This window comes from Hyla sarda, chromosome 7 (assembly GCF_029499605.1).
Source record: "Hyla sarda isolate aHylSar1 chromosome 7, aHylSar1.hap1, whole genome shotgun sequence".
In the NCBI taxonomy this organism is placed as follows: domain Eukaryota; kingdom Metazoa; phylum Chordata; class Amphibia; order Anura; family Hylidae; genus Hyla; species Hyla sarda.
The window spans coordinates 9,000,422-9,022,857 of NC_079195.1; positions in this window are offsets into that span (position 1 = coordinate 9,000,422).

Below are 22,436 nucleotides of genomic sequence, written 5' to 3' on the forward strand. Positions count from 1 at the left end.
AAGTACTGGGGTATAATATACAGAGGATAATATACTGGGGTATAATATACAGCGGATAATAGATGAGTACTGGGGTATAATATACAGAGGATAACATAAGAGTACTGGGCTATAATATACAGAGGATAATATATAAGTACTGGGGTATAATATACAGCGGATAATATATAAGTACTGGGGGATAATATACAGCAGATAATATATGAGTACTGGGGTATAATATACTGAGGATAATATATAAGTACTGGGGTATAATATACAGCAGATAATAGATGAGCAGTGGGGTATGATATACAGCAGATAATATATAAGTACTGGGGTATAATATACAGAGGATAATATATAAGTACTGGGGTATAATATACAGCAGATAATAGATAAGTATTGGGGTATAATATACAGCGGATAATATATAAGTACTGGGGTATAATATACAGAGGATAATATATGAGTACTGGGGTATAATATGCAGCAGATAATAGATGAGTACTGGGGTATAATATACAGTGGATAATATATAAGTACTGGGGTATAATATCCAGAGGATAATAGATAAGTACTGGGTTATAATATACAGAATATAATATATAAGTACTGGGGTATAATATACAGCAGAAAATATATAAGTACTGGGGTATAATATACAGCGGATAATATATGAGTACTGGGGTATAATATACAGCAGAAAATATATAAGTACTGGGGTGTAACATACAGCGAATAATATATAAGTACTGGGGTATAATATATAGCGGATAATGTATAAGTACTGGGGTATAATATACAGGTGATAATGTATAAGTACTGGGGTATAATATACAGCGGAAAATGTATAAGTACTGGGGTATAATATACAGCGGATAATACATGAGTACTGGGGTATAATATATAGCGGATAATATATGAAAACTGGGGTATAATATACAGCAGATAATTTATAAGTACTGGGGTATAATATACAGCGGATAATATATAAGTACGGGGGTATAATATATAGTGGATAATATATAAGTCCTGGGGTATAATATACAGAGGATAATATATAAAGTACTGGGGTATAATATACAGCGAATAATATATAAGTACTGGGGTATAATATATAGCCGATAATGTATAAGTACTGGGGTATAATATACAGAGGATAATATATAAGTACTGGGGTATAATATACCGAGGATAACATATGAGTACTGGGGTATAATATACAGCGGATAATATATAAGTACTGGGGTATAATATACAGCGGATAATATATAAGTACTGGGGTATAATATACAGCGGATAATATATAAGTACTGAGGTATAATATACAGCAGATAATATATGAGTACTGGGGTATAATATACAGCGGATAATATATAAGTACTGGGGTATAATATACAGCGGATAATATATGAGTACTGGGGTATAATATACAGCGGATAATATATGAGTACTGGGGTATAATATACAGCGGATAATATATAAGTACTGGGGTATAATATACAGAGGATAATATATAAGTACTGGGGTATAATATACAGAGGATAATATATGAGTACTGGGGTATAATATACAGAGGATAATATAAGAGTACAGGGGTATAATATACAGCGGATAATATATGAGTACTGGGGAATAATATACAGCGGATAATATATGAGTACTGGGGTATAATATACAGAGGATAATATATAAGTACTGGGGTATAATATACAGAGGATAATATATAAGTACTGGGGTATAATATACAGAGGATAATATATGAGTACTGGGGTATGATATACAGCGGATAATATATAAGTACTGGGGTATAATATACAGCGGATAATAGATGAGTAGTGGGGTATGATATACAGCAGATAATATATGAGTACTGGGGTATAATATATAGAGGATAATATATAAGTACTAGGGTATAATATACAGAGGATAATATATAAGTACTGGGGTATAATATACAGAGGATAATATAAGAGTACAGGGGTATAATATACAGCGGATAATATATGAGTACTGGGGAATAATATACAGCGGATAATATATGAGTACTGGGGTATAATATACAGCAGATAATAGATGAGTACTGGGGTATGATATACAGCAGATAATAGATGAGTACTGGGGTATAATATACAGCAGATAATATATGAGTACTGGGGTATAATATACAGCAGATAATATATGAGTACTGGGGTATAATATATAGCGGATAATATATGAAAACTGGGGTATAATATACAGCAGATAATTTATAAGTACTGGGGTATAATATACAGCGGATAATATATAAGTACGGGGGTATAATATATAGTGGATAATATATAAGTCCTGGGGTATAATATACAGAGGATAATATATAAAGTACTGGGGTATAATATACAGCGAATAATATATAAGTACTGGGGTATAATATATAGCCGATAATGTATAAGTACTGGGGTATAATATACAGAGGATAATATATAAGTACTGGGGTATAATATACCGAGGATAACATATGAGTACTGGGGTATAATATACAGCGGATAATATATAAGTACTGGGGTATAATATACAGCGGATAATATATAAGTACTGGGGTATAATATACAGCGGATAATATATAAGTACTGAGGTATAATATACAGCAGATAATATATGAGTACTGGGGTATAATATACAGCGGATAATATATAAGTACTGGGGTATAATATACAGCGGATAATATATGAGTACTGGGGTATAATATACAGCGGATAATATATGAGTACTGGGGTATAATATACAGCGGATAATATATAAGTACTGGGGTATAATATACAGAGGATAATATATAAGTACTGGGGTATAATATACAGAGGATAATATATGAGTACTGGGGTATAATATACAGAGGATAATATAAGAGTACAGGGGTATAATATACAGCGGATAATATATGAGTACTGGGGAATAATATACAGCGGATAATATATGAGTACTGGGGTATAATATACAGAGGATAATATATAAGTACTGGGGTATAATATACAGAGGATAATATATAAGTACTGGGGTATAATATACAGAGGATAATATATGAGTACTGGGGTATGATATACAGCGGATAATATATAAGTACTGGGGTATAATATACAGCGGATAATAGATGAGTAGTGGGGTATGATATACAGCAGATAATATATGAGTACTGGGGTATAATATATAGAGGATAATATATAAGTACTAGGGTATAATATACAGAGGATAATATATAAGTACTGGGGTATAATATACAGAGGATAATATGAGAGTACAGGGGTATAATATACAGCGGATAATATATGAGTACTGGGGAATAATATACAGCGGATAATATATGAGTACTGGGGTATAATATACAGCAGATAATAGATGAGTACTGGGGTATGATATACAGCAGATAATAGATGAGTACTGGGGTATAATATACAGCAGATAATATATGAGTACTGGGGTATAATATACAGCAGATAATATATGAGTACTGGGGTATAATATACAGCAGATAATAGATGAGTAGTGGGGTATAATATACAGCGGATAATATATAAGTACTGGGGTATAATATACAGCGGATAATAGATGAGTACTGGGGTATAATATACAGCAGATAATAGATGAGTACTGGGGTATAATATACAGCAAATAATATATGAGTACTGGGGTATAATATACAGCAGATAATATATGAGTACTGGGGTATAATATACAGCAGATAATAGATGAGTAGTGGGGTATGATATACAGCAGATAATATATTAGTACTGGGGTATAATATACAGAGGATAATATATGAGTACTGGGGTATAATATACAGCAGATATATAGTAGTTATACACCTCTCCTCCAGCTCTATCTGTATACTGCTGCTACTGCAGCATGAGAAAATCTTTTCTGTTCTTCAATACAAATCAGTATTTCTTCAATAGAAATCAGTAATAGATGAGTAGTGGGGTATAATATACAGCAGATAATAGAGGAGTACTGGGGTATGATATACAGCGGATAATATATAAGTACTGGGGTATAATATACAGCAGATAATAGAGGAGTACTGGGGTATGATATACAGCGGATAATATATAAGTACTGGGGTATAATATACAGCAGATAATAGAGGAGTACTGGGGTATGATATACAGCGGATAATATATAAGTACTGGGGTATAATATACAGCAGATAATAGAGGAGTACTGGGGTATGATATACAGCAGATAATAGATGAGTACTGGGGTATAATATACAGTGGATAATATATAAGTACTGGGGTATAATATACAGTGGATAATATATAAGTACTGGGGTATAATATACAGTGGATAATATATAAGTACTGGGGTATAATATACAGCGGATAATATATAAATACTGGGGTATAATATACAAAGGATAATATATGAGTACTGGGGTATAATATACAGCAGATATATAGTAGTTATACACCTCTCCTCCAGCTCTATCTGTATACTGCTGCTACTGCAGCATGAGAAAATCTTTTCTGTTCTTCAATAGAAATCAGTATATCTGAAAACCCAATGCCTGCCACAACAGCCAAAATAGGTGAGCACAAGGCATACACAAAAACCTCCACATTATTCTCTAATAATAGACTATGCTGCACTATAGTAGAAAAATCTTTATTTTTAATCTCGGAGTGCTTCTTTAATGTGCATAAGATGCAATTGCCTGTTTACATGAGGGGATATGGACAAACCATAATTATTTGTCCATCATAAAGGATTCTATAAATGATTGACGTTTACACCGCGTGAACTTTTACTCACAATAATATTTTACACGATAATCGCCCTGTATGAAAAAAAACAAAAAAAAAAAACGTGTAATGGGACGTACGAAGGGGCTTTCAATAGTAAAGTCCGGATTATTTCTTTTTCTCCGGATGGGTTTGCTGGAGAGGCTGCGGCTTTTGCAAAACAGACCTGCGGCTCAATTGTGCGAAGGTTTTACTTAACCTCGGCGCAAACTGTTTGCGCACGTACTTATCTTTATTCTTGAGTAGCCATTTATCTGAACCAATATAAGATATAAAGGAGAGACCGGCGTATAACAGTGATATACACCATAGAGCAGTGTTTTCCAACCAAGGTGCCTCCAGCTGTTGCAAAACGACAACTCCCAGCATGCCCGGACAGCTGAAGGCTGTTCGGGCATGCTGGGAGTTGTGGTTTTGGAACAGCTGGCGGGCAACTGCTTGGGAGACACTGACATAGCATCTAATTGAGTACTAGGATATATAAAAAAAAATGCAGTATACATAAGTATAAAGGTAGCAGAGAATAAAAGAGTATTAGAGTAGAACACAGACCAGAGAATAGAGAACAAAGATAGCGTTTATAGTGGCATTCTGGGAATAAAAAATAAATAAAAAATAGTGCTCATAACGTACCTGTCGTGTGCAAAAACTTGTCTACATAATGTAGATAATGCCATTAAAAAATTGTATATTTTTGAAAAAAAATGCTGTCCCTGCAGCTATTGCCTGTGTGTCTCTGTGCGGAGACAAAATGCAGAAAGTCTGTGCAGGCTCCTGGCTTTTCAATCATCCAGGTGTGTGAGCCGGGAGAGTATCACAGTGCCTCACTGCACAGAGCCCTGCCTGTCCTCAGTGTACAGAGCCCTGCTTGTCCTCAGTGTACAGAGCCCTGCTTTTCCTCAGTGTACAGAGCCCTGCCTGTCCTCAGTGTACAGAGCCCTGCTTGTCCTCAGTGTACAGAGCCCTGCTTGTCCTCACTGCACAGAGCCCGGCTTGTCCTCAGTGTACAGAGCCCTGCTTGTCCTCACTGCACAGAGCCCGGCTTGTCCTCAGTGTACAGAGCCCTGCTTGTCCTCAGTGTACAGAGCCCTGCTTGTCCTCAGTGTGCAGAGCCCTGCTTGTCCTCAGTGTACAGAGCCCTGCTTGTTCTCGGTGTACAGAGTCCCGCTTGTCCTCGGTGTACAGAGCCCCGCTTGTCCTCGGTGTACAGAGCCCCGCTTGTCCTCGGTGTACAGAGCCCCGCTTGTCCTCGGTGTACAGAGCCCCGCTTGTCCTCGGTGTACAGAGCCCCGCTTGTCCTCGGTGTACAGAGCCCTGCTTGTCCTCCGTGTACAGAGCCCTGCTTGTCCTCCGTGTACAGAGCCCTGCTTGTCCTCCGTGTACAGAGCCCTGCTTGTCCTCCGTGTACAGAGCCCTGCTTGTCCTCCGTGTACAGAGCCCTGCTTGTCCTCCGTGTACAGAGCCCTACTTGTCCTCGGTGTACAGAGCCCTACTTGTCCTCGGTGTACAGAGCACTGCTTGTCCTCAGTGTACAGAGCCCTGCTTGTCCTCAGGGTACAGAGCCCCACTTGTCCTCAGTGTACAGAGCCCTGCTTGTCCTCAGTATACAGAGCCTGGCTTGTCCTCACTTCCTGTATTTTGTCTCTGCATATACTGAGCTTCAGGGACAAGACATTTTTTAACCAATGTATATTACAAATATACACATTATTATCTACAATACTCTATGCATACCTTAATCGCTCCCTGCCACCACTGGTACCACAGGTATCCCTGTGCAGCACTTCAGGATATGGGGTCTACACCTGGACACTGCTATGGCCACTGATTGGCTAAAGGACCAATACCACCTTCCGACCCCAAACCAAAAGTCACTGAGCAATGGGGACCGAAAATCTGTATAAGTGCGTTCTGAGGTAAAACATACAGCGGAGTATGAGGAGTACAGAGGTATAGCCGTAGGAAAGCCTAAATGAGTACTGAAGAAGAACATACAGTATTGATGAGTACTGAAGAACATAGCAGAGTATAGAGGAGTACTGGGATATAACCTACTCCGGAGTATAGATGAGTACTGGGATATAACCTACACCGGAGTATAGATGAGTACTGGGATATAACCTACACCGGAGTATAGATGAGTACTGGGATATAACCTACTCCGGAGTATAGATGAGTACTGGGATATAACCTACACCGGAGTATAGATGAGTACTGGGATATAACCTACTCCGGAGTATAGATGAGTACTGGGATATAACCTACACCGGAATATAGATGAGTACTGGGATATAACCAACACCAGAGTATAGATGGGTACTGGGATATAACCTACTCCGGAGTATAGATGAGTACTGGGATATAACCTACACCGGAGTATAGATGAGTACTGGGATATAACCTACACCGGAGTATAGATGAGTACTGGGATATAACCTACACCGGAGTATAGATGAGTACTGGGATATAACCTACTCCGGAGAATAGATGAGTACTGGGATATAACCTACACCGGAGTATAGAGGAGTACTGGGATATAACCTACTCCGGAGTATAGATGAGTACTGGGATATAACCTACACCGGAGTATAGATGAGTACTGGGATATAACATACAGCAGTATGTATTTATATAGTATAGATGAGTACTGGGATATAACCTACACCGGAGTATAGATGAGTACTGGGATATAACCTACTCCGGAGTATAGATGAGTACTGGGATATAACCTACACCGGAGTATAGATGAGTACTGAAGAACATAGCAGAGTATAGAGGAGTACTGGGATATAACCTACACCGGAGTATAGAGGAGTACTGGGATATAACCTACACCGGAGTATAGAGGAGTACTGGGATATAACATACAGCAGTATAGATGTATACAGTATAGATGAGTACTGGGATATAACATACAGCAGCATTGATGTATACAGTTTAGATGAGTACTGGGATATAACATACAGCAGTATAGATGAGTACTGAGGTATAACATACAGCAGTATACAGTGGGGATCAAAAGTTTGGGCACCCCAGGTAAAAATTTGCATTAATTTGCATAAAGAAGCCAAGGAAAGATGGAAAAATCTCCAAAAGGCATCAAATTACAGATTAGACATTCTTATAATATGTCGACAAAAGTTAGATTTTATTTCCATCATTTACACTTTCAGAATAACAGAAAATAAAAAAATGGCATCTGCAAAAGTTTGGGCACCCTGCAGAGTTAATATCTTGTACTGCCCCCTTTGGTAAGTATCACAGCTTGTAAACGCTTTTTGTAGCCAAACAAGAGTCTTTCAATTCTTGTTTGAGGTATCTTTGCCCATTCTTCCTTACAAAAGTCTTCCAGTTCTTTGAGATTTCTGAGCTGTCTGTCACGCACCGCTCTTTTAAGGTCTATCCATAGATTTTCAATTATGTTGAGGTCAGGAGATTGTGAAGGCCATGGCAAAACCTTCAGTTTACGCCTCTTGATGTAATCCCCTGTGGATTTCGAGGTGTGTTTAGGATCATTATCCATTTGTAGAAGCCATCCTCTCTTTAACTTCAGCTTTTTCACAGATGGCATCAAGTTAGCATCCAAAATTTGCTGAAATTGTATTGAATCCATTTTTCCTTCTACTCGTGAGATATTCCCTGTGCCACTGTCTGCAATACAACCCCAAAGCATGATTGATCCACCCCCATGCTTAACAGTTGGACAGAGGTTCTTTTCATTAAATTCTGTTCCCATTCTTCTCCAAACGTACCTTTGCTCATTCTGGCCAAAAAGTTCAATTTTAACCTCATCGGTCCACAGAACTTGTTTCCAAAATGCATCAGGCTTGTCTATATGTTCATTTGCAAAGTTCAAACGCTGATTTTTGTGGTGAGGACGTAGAAGAGGTTTTCTTCTGATGACTCTTCCATGAAGACCATATTTGTACAAGTATCTCTTTATAGTGGAATAGTGTACCACAACTCCAGTGTCTGCCAGATCTTTCTGGAAGGATTGTGCAGTCAAATGTGGGTTTTGAATTGTTTTTCTCACAATCCTGCGAGCTGTTCTGTCTGATATTTTTCTTGGTCTTCCAGATCTTGCTTTAACTTCCACTATTCCTGATGACTGCCATTTCTTAATTACATTCTGAACAGAGGATATTGACATCTGAACGTTTTGCTATCTTCTCATAGCCTTCTCCAGCTTTGTGAGCGTCAACAATTTTCGGTTTCAGATTTCTAGACAACTGCTTAGAAGAACCCATGGTGCTGATTGTTGGGGCAAGGTCAGATGAGTCTGGGCATTTAAAACCTTTGAGATTGACATCGCCTGGTCTTCCCTGATGATGATTGAGAGCAATCCATGACTCTGGCAGGTCCCAGCTTTGCAAAGGGGGCAGTGCATGCTATAAATTCTGCAGGGTGCCCAAACTTTTGCAGATGCCATTTTTTTGTTTTCTGTTATTTTGAAAGTGTAAATGATGGAAATAAAATGTAACTTTTGTTGACATATTATAAGAATGTCTAATCTGTAATTTGATGCCTTTTGGAGATTTTTACATCTTTCCTTGGCTTCTTTATGCACATTAATACAAATTTTTACCTGGGGTGCCCAAACTTTTGATCCCCACTGTATATAGTATAGATGAGTACTGGGATATAACATACAGCAGTATATATGTATACAGTATAGATGAGTACAGGGATATAACATAGAGCAGTATATATGTATACAGTATAGATGAGTACTGGAATATAACATACAGCAGTATATATGTATATAGTATACATGAGTACTGGGATATAACATACAGCAATATATATGTATACAGTATAGATGAGTACATGGATATATCATACAGCAGTATATATGTATATAGTATAGATGAGTACAGGGATATAACATACAGCAGTATATATGTATATAGTATAGATGAGTACAGGGATATATCATACAGCAGTATATATGTATATAGTATAGATGAGTACAGGGATATAACATACAGCAGTATATATGTATATAGTATAGATGAGTACAGGGATATATCATACAGCAGTATATATGTATATAGTATAGATGAGTACAGGGATATATCATACAGCAGTATATATGTATACAGTATAGATGAGTACAGGGATATATAATACAGCAGTATATATGTAAATAGTATACATGAGTACAGGGATATAACATACAGCAATAAATATGTATACAGCATAGATGAGTACTGAAGATGTAATGTAATTGTACAGTAAGTGCTCACAGTGTCGGCTGTAATTTCCCTATAATGGTCGCTAGTGGGGTGAGGACCCTACTTGTTTGCTGGCCTTTTACTCGCCGGACCCTCTAATCCTCTTGTACTAATCCCGTCTCCCTGAGGGGTTATGAAAGGCATTACATGGGCACACACAGTCCCGCCATAGGCTCTGCAGGTGAACGTCCTGGGTCACCCACCATAAAAAAACTCCCTCTGCTGCCAACTCAATAATTACACTTACTAGTTCTATCTGTGTCTTTCAAAAGCTGGATGACAACAATTCGGCAATCTCAGCTAAGTGACAAAAAATATGTCTACAAAACTGTGGACCTCCAGCTGTTGCAAAACTACAACTTCCAGCGTGCCCAGACAGCCAACGGCTGTCTGGGCACGCTGGGAGTTGTAGTTTTGCAACAGCTGGAGGTCCACAGTTTTGTAGACATATTTTGGGAGTTGTAGTTTGGGAGTTGTAGTTTTGCAACAGCTGGAGGTCCACAGTTCAATTTTTTTCTGTGATCTCAGCGTTATTTGCTTAATTTTCCAGCATTTTACTGGTTAATTCCAAAATTTTTCTAATTCTGCTTCCTGCTCCCAGTAGATGGCGCCGCTCAGTGCGATAATGACAGGTTTCAGCGGTATTACCTCTGAGGGGGCCAGGGTTGTAGGCCTTGCTCTATCTGCCCAATTTAACCCTGTCAATGCCATCTAGCACGTGATGCACCATTCTGCAGAGGGGAGAAAAGAAGGAAAATACAATTTGTTATAGAGTATGGGACATTTTTTCGTGACCGATAAGAGCTGAACACACATGGACAGTAATAATAGAAAAATGAAATAATAGAAATGTGGTAGAGGGTGTGAGATGCCGGGCAGATGGAATTACCCTAGGGGAAAATGGAATTAAACCCTTGTATTCGTGATGCCAGGGTGTGGTTTATCCTCAATTATACCACTGGATCTTGGGCTAGGCCCAGGGGCAATAATGACTCCGACGCCAAGTTATGGACAACGGTAGCTTTACTGAGTGACGGATGGTACAGTCTTTACAGTTTAGCCAGGCCCACTGACTTCAGGGACCTTAAGGGCTTGCTGGGACTTGCAGTAGATTTGGACAATTTTAGTGCAGGCCACTCTGACTTGACAATAGATGACTGTGACTTACTTGACTTGAGACTGACAATGCTGTGGTTGTAGCTTACTTGTAGAATTGTGGCTGCTGGATTGACTTGAGGCCTCCTATGGACTCCAGACACACTCTAGGACTTGACTGCACTGCAACTCATCCGAAAAAGAGCGAAGAGACTCCTCCCAGGGCTTTTATAGGGGAGACTCTGGTGGGGCTCCATAGGTCACCCTTAAGTCACATGGTCACCGATATCTCCTGTGTTACACTCACATGACAACTCACATGACAACTGGTGATCACATGTTAACCTCTCAAAGTAATAACACTTTCTATATGCATTATACAGTATAACACATGGCAAACAATATATACATAAGGAGACAGGTGTAAGGGGGGCCCAGGGGACACTTTAAGGAGGCTGTCTGACAGGGCAGCATGGGTACAGAGGCACAACTCCCGTACTGGGCCACCTCAAACTCCCCCTCTTAAACACAGAAGTCCTCGGCGCCCAGTCCTGGAGGGCGGACGACTGGAAGTGGCCACCGGGGCCTGGTGATGACAGTTCCTGGGGCATTATTGTCAAATGTCCATCACAGGTCTGAATATGAAAATATAACTAGGGACGAGTCCATTTAGCACTTTGTGAAAATGTCCATATATGCTCCTTGTGATAATGGGACATAAACATGTGGGATTCATTATCCTTGTAACTGCATACTGGACACAATTAAACATACTTGAACACACTTGTTGCGGATTGGGCTGCCGGAGGCTGTCTACCCAATGCCTTAGCTACTGGGGCCCATTGGCACTAGCTACTTCTCCCCAGAACTCAATATGTCCCTGCGCCGACCTTTGGGATCTGCGCAACACCACCTCTGGAGAATCTGGAACTCTTGAGGTTTTTGGAGCTCTAGGGACTTCTGCCATTGCAGCGGTCTCTTCCTCAGCGAACTCAGAAGCTGGTATTAGTTCTGGACTGGCTGGACCCAGAGTCGCAGGCAGCTGTGCTGGAGAGGCTGGAGACAGGGTTTGCACCCTGTAGACTGGTGTATAGGCCGGAACCAACGGCGACAAGACTGGGACTGGCGTGGAGACTAGTGTGGGTTGAACCATCCCCGGGGTTGGTGAGACACAGAAGATCGCAGGCTGATTTGGAGAAAACATGGGGAAATCCATAGATGCGTGGATTCCTTAGCCCGGGATGTACTCTCGCGCAGGTCTGACAGCTGGAGGAGGCAGTGCTGGGAGCACTGGTAGATCTTCTTTGAGACACAACTTAATTTGATTCAGGTGAACGACTTGTGGCTTATACTCAGGTTTTTGTACTTCGTACACATCAGACTCAGGGGGTAAGGCCGTCACCATGTATGGTTCTGTCTCCCAGATAGAGTCTAACTTGTTAGTCCTTGGAAATTTCCATAGCCAGACTTTGTTGCCCAATTGAAGTGGTTTGGCAGGTGGTTGGTGACAATATCTTTGGCCTCTTGGATCCTTCTCTGGTGGTCAGAGACCCATTCCAGGGAGGCTTGCAGAGAGTTGTTGAATGTGGCCTGGAGCCCAAATGTCCTATCTTTAGGCAGCTGCCCATGTCGCCCCATCATCAAGTAGAAAGGGGTACACCTCGTAGTACAATGGACTGTGTTGTTATATATCTCCAGTAATTCGGGCAGCAGTCGGGGTCACTCTTCTTGTCTTGACACAGAGGCTGCTCGCAACATGTGGATAAAGACTTGATTGATGCGCTCAAAGAGCCAGTTCCCCTGGGGGTGGTAAGCAGTATTTCGGAGTTTCTTGCAAGGCCATTCCTTGGTCTGTTAAGACAGACTCTGGACACCCAAGGGTCGACACCCAATTAGAGTAGAACATCTGGGCCGCTGTCTTGGCTGTGAGATCTTTGACAGGTACAACGACAACCCATTTGGAGTAATGATCCACCATGGTGAGGGTATAAGTATACCCGAAGTGGGTAGGAGCCAATTTGACATGGTCTAGCGTGACCAAATGGTTGGGCCTTTCACTCTGGATGGAATGGAGGAGTGCTCTTGCGTCCCTGCGTACATTCTTGGTGACGTTACAGACAGCACATTCACTGCACCATTTCTCAATGTCACTGTGCATTCTGATGCAACAGAAACTTTGCCTGACAGTAGCTTCTGTCTTGTGGACTCCAATGTGTCCCAACTGATCAAGATATGCGTTTAGAACCATCGCCATGTCTCTCTGGGGAACCAGAATCTGATGAAGTCGACTACCGGAGACCGGATCCAAAGAATTTTGGTACAAAAGTCTTTTGTGCACAAACAGTAGCTTCCTCTGTCGCCTAAGCGTGGCGTAGACGGGTTGGTACCTTTTTCGCCAGAAGGTAGTCCAACAGATCCCCCATGACTCGACTTTCATCTTGAAGGGTTTCCAGGTGTACAGGTCTTCTTTAACCTTTTCGGACCTGGGTTCACCCTCCATCAGTGTGGTCACAACATTCTGGTTCACAAACCGTTGATAAAATTGGGGCATCTCCATGTCTTCCCACACATCTTCGACAGGTAGTTCTTCACCGGGGGTCATTCGAGATTGACATTTGACTTGACGCTTCTGTACTTGATAGTGAAGCTGTAATTGGCCAATCTTGAAGCCCATCGCTGTTCAATGGCACCTAACTTGGCAGTGCTCAGGTGGGCTAATGTGTTATTATCCGTGTAGACAGTGAATGGTGTGGTGGCCAAATAGTCTTTGAACTTTTCGGTCACGGCCCAGACCAGGGCAAGAAGCTCCAACTTGAATGAGCTGTAATTAGCATTGTTCTTCTCAGCTCCTCACAGGTTACAACTGGCATAAGCAATTACTCACTTTTGTCCATCCTGGACCTGGGATAGGACATCTCCCAGACCTTCAAAACTGGCATCAGTGTATAGCCGGATCAGTGACTTCAGAATCCTTAAGGGCTTGCTGGGACAGTAGATTTGGACAATTTTAGTGCAGGCCACTCTGACTTGACAATAGATGACTGTGACTGGCTTGACTTGAGACTGACAATGCTGTGGTTGTAGCTTACTGGTAGAATTGTGGCTGCTGCACTGAATTGAGGCTTCCTATGGACTCCAGACACACTCTAAGACTTGACTTCACTGCAACTCAACAGAAAAAGAGTGAAGAGACTCCTCCCAGGGCTTTTATATGGGAGACTCTGGTGGGGCTCCATAGGTCACCCTTAAGTCACATGGTCAAAGATACCTCCTGTGTTACACTCACATGACAACTGGTGATCACATATTAACCTCTCAAAGTAATAACATTTTCTATATGCATTATACAGTATAACACATGGCAAACAATATATACATAAGGGGACAGGTGTAAGGGGGCCCAGGGGACAATGTAAGGAGGCTACCTGACAGGGCAGCAAGGGTACGGGGCACAACTCCCGTACTGGGCCACCTAAGAAACACTACTCCATAAATCTGAATGGGGTTTGCAGGAACAGTAGTGTTTCTAGGGCTAAATAACTTCACAAGTACCTGGGCCTGTACAGACCCTGCAGCCCCCATACTGGGACTTAAGCTCACTGGTCCATAACAACTGCCAATCTTCTGTACAAAGGGTTATGGGTAAACATGTGACCCAAGGACCTCCAAAGGTCCTCCAACATACCATAGAGGAATCAACATAGTCACATGACCGAAGGTCCTGCGATGCTAACAAGGTAAGTATACTAATATGCATTATATTAAATATACCTATTATTAAGTATATACATATAAACATTATAAAATTAGAGTAGGAGAAGGCGACTAGGGGCTGTCCCACCTGGGGGACCCTACCTGAACATAGCAACTCTGACTTTGGGGACCACTACACAAGGTACGGTATGCAATACGGTACCGGGACACCACACATTGAAAAAAATTATGCACGTTTGCTTACTTTCTTGGGTTGGAGGGGATGGGGGCAAACACAGGGTCCGCCCTGGGTGGGGTGGGGAGTGCCAAACAAAGGGTCCGCCCTGGGTGCCAAATGCTCTAGGTACGCCCCTGCCCCTCCATGTATCTCTAAGGGAGAGCCAGAGAAGGCTGAACGCTGTAACTTCATGCTCTTCAAATAGATCCAGCAAAATTTCCCTCAGCAGACACTTCCCAATAGGGAACACCTCCCAATAGGGGGAAAAATGTTATTCCCCAGCAGAGCCCCATAAGACTTAATGTATTTGCAACCTCCAAATAGGGGACATTCCCAATAACAGATGCGGACACACCCAATAGGGGACAAAACACTCCCAAAAGGGGACAACCAGGCTTATGTTCGGTCCTACATTGTACTCCGTCAAGGGGGTACAGCTAATACTCCAGTAAGGGACCTGGCCTATCAGAGGGCCCTGGCCCCCGCTGCATTCTCCTGCTTCTGTACATCTGCCGGCCATATAATTACCTCCCCTCTGATCCCCCCCCCCGTTCCACTTTATTTCACCTGTGCCAAATCATCCCCCCTTTATTACCCTCTCTGTGACATATCATTTCCCCTTGATCCCCCTGTTACATTTTATTCTTCCTTTCTTACATTCTGTGCAAATTCATCACCACTTCTTTATCACCTCCTGTGCCATTTCTTTCCACCCTTTAGCCCACCTATGCCATTTCATCCCCCTGTGCCATTTCTATCCCCCCCCCTCAGGTGCAGGCTCAGGTGCAGGGGCTCTCAGCTGGTTTGACGTTCCCCTGCGCTGCACTTACTGGGAGCGGTAATGGCAGCTGCGGGCATTGATGAGCGATGTCAGGAGCGGGGGAGTGGTAAAGGGTGAATAAACAGCACTGGAAGATTCTACTGTAATATTGCTTTTATCATGTTTTATAGGTAATTACATTCTGACCTCCCCGCGATCAGACACTTAATCCCTATCCTGTTGTCCAGTTGTCCTGTACAATAGTACTTCTTTAAATGTGGTGTAATTCAAGTAAGACTGGCGCACTTGCAATAGTAAATCTGGGCCAATGTCTAAAATCAGGTGCAGATCTGGTGTCAGTCATGTTAACGTATCCTAACAGTTTATGGCCAACTGAATGGATCAATGGAATACATACGATTGCCTTCATCTGTATAAACAATTGAATAATTACTCATACAAGTGCGTTTTTACGTGTGAAAAAAACACAATTTTTTTTCTGGCGTTTTTGCATTTGAGTGGAAATTTTTGGCCCCTTTAGCGTTTTTTTCAAAATTTGTTGGGTACCCAAAAAAAAAAAAAGAAAAAGGATGCAGTAGGGATGGGAAAAATGTATTTAACAAAATTATTTTTTATAACGAAATTTTAATTAATATTAAATAAAGTGTGTGTGTTTCACTTTTTTTTTCTTCTAAATTTTTTAGGTAGTAATACTACTCCCAGCATGGAACAGACTGTTCCATGATGGGAGGGAGTAGTACCACCTGTACTAATCGACATATCACCCTGGGTGTCAGGAGTGACTATAATATAGCAATTGTCCATAATATAGCAGAGATGCGGAGCTGCTCTATACAGCGCTCGCATCTCTGCACTATACTCTGGCCGGTGATGTGAATAGAAATTCTCATCACTTCATATTTTCCGCCCAGAATGGGGATTGGCCGGATGGGTGCAGCCAATCACAGCTCTGAAGGAAATATGAATGAGTGATGTTCTATTCATATCACTGGCCGGCCGGAGTTAAGAGCAGAGATGCGGAGCGCTGTTTAGAGCCGCTCCGTATCCCTGCAATTGATAGGACGATTTCATGGGGTGTCAGAAGTGATACCCGCTGTGATCTGTCCTTAACTGCAGGTACTACTGCTCCCAACATGGAGCACACTCTGCTCCATGCTGGGAGCTGTAGTACCTACATTATTAGACAGATCGCAGCGAGCGTCTCTCCTGACACCCGCTGTGATCCTCCTATATAATGCAGCCGGCCGCTCTTCTATGGTCCCCTGCACTGACGTATATATACACCTATTCATACTTCCCATAGAGAGTGGTGATTGGCTGGATCCAACTGGCCAATCACAGCTCTCTGCGGGAAATATGAATAGGTGTATAAATACGTCAGTGCAGGGGACCAGTGGCCGGCTGCATCTATAAAATTATACAGAAGGATCGCAACAGACCTGGGGTGATCTGTCAATTAGTACAGGTACTACTACTCCCATAATGGAACAGTGTGTGTTCCATGCTGGGAGTAGTACTACTACCTAAAAAATTTTAAAAATAAAGAAAAAAAATGTGAAAAACACACACACTACATTTTTATTATTGTCGGCTACATTTTTAGTGCCCTGCCCGCCCACATAAATTGATCCCTGTTTAAACATTTATAAAAATGTTGTTATAAAAAAGATACATTTTGTTAAATAAAATGTTTTCCATCACTACTGTATCGTTTTTATAAAATTTTTTTTAACCCCTTAAGGACCAGGGGTTTTTCCGTTTTTTGCACTTTCATTTTTTCCTACTTCCCTTTAAAAAATGATAACTCTTTCAATTTTGCACCTAAAAATCCATATTATGGCTTATTTTTTGCGCCACCAATTCTACTTTGTAATGACATCAGTCATTTTACCCAAAAATCTACAACGAAATGGGAAAAAAATCATTGTGAGACAAAAAAATTTTTTTAAAAACACGCTATTTTTAACTTTTGGGGGCTTCCGTTTCTACACAGTACATTTTTCGGTAAAAATGACACTTTCTTTTTATTCTGTAGGTCGATACAATTAAAATGATACCCTACTTATATAGGTTTTATTTTGTCGTACTTCTGAAAAAAATCATAACTTCATGCAGGAAAAGGTATACGTTCAAAATTGTCATCTTCTGACCCCTATAACTTTTTTATTTTTCCGCGTATGAGGGCTCATTTTTTGCACCGTGATCTGAAGTTTTTAGCGGTACCATTTTTGGATTGATCGGACTTTTTGACTTGCGGTTTAATTAACAATATATTTTTATAATTCGGACATTTCCGCACGCGGCGATACCACATGTTTATTTTTATTTACACAAATTTTTTTTTAAATGGGAAAAGGGGGGTGATTCAAACTTTTATTAGGGAAGGGGTTAAATGTTCTTTATTCACTTTTTTTTTTTTGCAGTGTTACAGCTCCCATAGGAAACCATTGATCAATGATTCTGCCGCATGACTGCTCATGCCTGGATCTCAGGCACTGAGCAGTCATTCGACAATCGGAAACCAGGAGGCAAGGTAAGGGACCCTTCTGCTATGTCACAGCTGTTCAGGATGCTGCGATTTCGCCACGGACATCCCGAACAGCCCCCTGAGCTAACCGGCAATGATTTACTTTAACTTTAGACACGGCGCTCAACTTTGAACGCCGCGTCTAAAGGGTTAATAGCGCATGGCATTGTGATCAGTGGCACGCGCCGTGACCCCGCATTATAGAACAGGAGTGGTCTCAGGGCGTACAGGTACGCCCTTGGTCCTTAACAGGTTAATGGTACCCTACAAAATGTTATTAAAAAAGGTATCTCCAACACTTTTTTGATTGCTTAACTCCAAAAAAGAATAAAAACCGCCTGTAAAAATGCCAAAGTTAAAATACACATGACGTTTTTCTTGGTGTTTTTTTACTCCCATAGATTTCTATGGGAGAAAAACACCATGATTTAAGAGAAAAAACGCCATAGGCTCAACATGCTGCGACTTTGCAAAACCGCCGAGGAGCTGGAAAACGGCAAAAAATTGTGAAAAAAACCCAAAAGGATAAAAAAAAAAGCGCCAAAATGAAAAACGCAAAATGGAAAAAGAATTTTGCGTTTTTCATTGATTTACAGCTAACATCAGACCGCAGCGTTTTTTCAATGAAAAGCGCCATGGGGGCCGTTTTGGCGTTTTTGGGGCAAAACGCCCCAAAAAAATAAACAAGTGGAAACCTAAATGAAGAAATAAAAAAAATAAAAAAAATAAAAAATATTTGCCATATGCTAAATTGTCTGAACTATTAAAATTAGGGATGCACCGAAAGGGAAATTTTTGGGCCAAAACCGAAAATTTAGGCTGTGCTTGGCCGAAAACCGAAACTGCATTGCCCCGCCCACTTTTTTTCAATATAGTTTTTGTAAAATTGTATTATCAGAATTTTTTAGTTACTGATATACTTGAAGGTGACACAGGAACACATACGGGGTGGCTATAGAAGGTACTGGAGGGGCTTGGAGCCACAGCACTGCCACTCACCATACAATGACTCCAGGACACACTATAGGGGTACATACCCATCTGTTTGGTTGCTATGGGCAACTACTCCATTTTTCCTCACCATGTTTTGATAAATCTTACCCTTATATCTTTAAAAAAAAAAATAATAATCTGTATTCTACATTCTTAAAATGTTCTCTTCTGACCCCTATAACTTTTTTATTTTTCCATATATAGGGGTTGTATAGGGGGTTAATTTTTGGAGCATTGATCTGTATTTTTTATAAGTGCCATTTTTATTTTGATGGGACTTTTTGGATCACTTTTTTTCTGCTACATTAATGGTTCACACGCCTGGATTTTTACAGCATATTTAGCTGCGGATCCGCTGGTGAAGGCCCCGCTCTATGCTGGCTTTACATGTGCCGGCTGGTAGCGGAAATACACCGCTACGAGCAGACACACTGCAGCGATGTGCGCGGCGTACTAGCACATCACGGCCGCTCTCCCTACTCTGAGCTAGGCAGAGAGCTCCCGCGATGTGCGAGTATACTGCGACTCGCACATCACTATGTGCCTGCTGGTAGCCGCGTAAAGCTGTTGGTATTTTTTTTTTCACATTTACGCCATTGACCTTGCTGTTTCATTATCATTATATTTTATTAGTTCGGACATTTATGCACACGGAGTTACCAAATATGTATATAACTTTATTTTATTTGAAAAAGAGGGGGCAGGGGTGATTTAAACTTTTTAAACAGCTGGAGACACACATGTCATTTTTTACTTCTAGACACTGATCAATGCTGTGCCATAGGAGCCTATAGCACAGCACTGATCAGTGTTACCGGCACTCCATTACTAAAGGCTGCCGATTGGAAAGGACAGATGAAGGTGAGGAACCTCCGCCCGTCCTCTCAGCTGATCGGGACCCCGCGGGTTTTGCCAAGGGTGTCCCAATCAGCTCCAATGAGCTACCGCAGACTGTTTTCAGCATTTTAGACGCCGCAATCAGTTTTGATAGCGGCGTCTAAAGGGTTAATGCCGGACATCACATGGATCAGTGATGTCCAACATTAGCCAGTATGAAGCGAGCTCAGCTCCTGAGCTAGCTTCCTATGCCTGCCGCACAGCTGTGCCGTATACACACGGTGGTCAGTCGTGTAAGGGTCATGTCACCTCCTCCCAGCGCTCAGCACTGGAGGGCCTGGACCGGACTGCGCCGCACTAGACCTTGGGAAGGAGGGGGGGGGGATGTACTGCCGACTGCCCGAGTTTCCTCCCACGGCACTGGGAGGTAAATGGCAGTGTAGCGCCGGTGTGAGGTGCCGGTGTACAGTTCTGCGTTGAAAGCCACGCACCTAATTTAGGCCATGCCCACCAAAATTATCGGCAGGAAATCCCCTTAGCCGAAAAGACCGATAATTTTTGGCAGCCGAAATTTTGGTGCATCTCTAATTAAAATATTATGTTGTTGATCCCACGTGGTCAATGGCATAAACGGAAATATAACATCCCAAAGGGGTATTGTTGTAATCAAACTGACCTAAAGAATACGGAAAAAAGAAATTTCAGTTTCACAGTACAATTTATGGGAAAACAAAGGATGTCATTACAAAGTACAATTGGTCCAGCAAAAAACAAGCCTCATATGGTGATTGGTGTGTCTGCTCAAGCAGCCTTGTCCATCAGTCATCTCTTGTCCATGACCCATGGACAAGCCTGATGCTGATGCAGGACTGGTTAGTATCCCAGTAGGTAAGGGGACCCCTAGTGGTGGGTGGTCAGCAGCCGTTTTCTTTATTAAATAATTGAAAAAAATTACATTCTGTACATTTTTAGAATGTCTAAAAGTGATGCCTGGATTACTAGAAGTGGAACTAGACATTCTAAAAATGTACAGAACTTATTAGCTCCAAATAGATTAAAAAGTAAGGGTATAAAGAGTAATAATGTTAATGCAGATGAAAACTCTCTTAGTACCTTGCCATGCAGTTAGGTTGTTCCCCTTGTAATAAAACTCGTTGCTTGTGCTGCGCTATGATCGGTACAAATATTCCTATATTTGAATCGTTTCAAACAAAGATGATTCCAGAAAGTGTCCCAAATAGGTATCAACGTTTTATAAATCGAGAATCATTTTGGAATTTTAAATCAGCCACATTGACGCCACCGGATCTGAATGAAGGCATAGAAAATGTCGGGTAAATCATTCTTCCGAAAACAAATGATGTTTTTATAAGCATTATTTTATATGCTGAGGGATACATGATTTATATACTTTAGTCCTTATTTTGTAATTGTTGTATTGTGAATGAAATGGTCAATACCCTGCTATATAAGTGTGCACTTTACCTTACGTTGTCATGCCTAAAGAAGCTGCACATGCGCAGCAAAACGCGTTACAACTCGGTCAATAAATTTGGTTTTACCTGTTCCCGCTGTGTGCTCAGCGTTGTTTGGATCCTGCTGATTTCCTTTGAAGCCTATGCTAAATGCCTTGTTATTCCTAAACTGGAGGGCTGCAGACGGTGACCCTGTCATTCCTTCAAACGCTAACTATTGTTGGTTACACAACCTCCCAGGGTAAGCGTCTTTGATCTATTACAACCTTACCCACTCTACGGTGTGATTTACCCTATGGAGCGCCTTCCCCTTCTCTTTTATATCCATAACAGTACTGAACACAGTGCCCCATAACAGTACTGAACACGGTGCCCCATAACAGTACTGAACACGGTGCCCCATAACAGTACTGAACACGGTGCCTCATAACAGTAATGAACACAGTGTCCCATAACAGTACTGAACACTGTGCCCCATAACAGTACCAAACAGTGCCCCATAACAGTAATGAACAAGGTGCCCCATAACAGTACTGAACACAGTGCCCCATAACAGTACTGAACACGGTGCCCCATAACAGTACTGAACACTGTGCCCGATAACAGTACTGAACACTGTGCCCCATAACAGTACTGAACACTGTGCCCCATAACAGTACTGAACACTGTGCCCCATAACAGTACTGAACACTGTGCCCCATAACAGTACTGAACACTGTGCCCCATAACAGTACTGAACACGGTGCCCCATAACAGTACTGAACACGGTGCCCCATAACAGTACTGAACACGGTGCCCCATAACAG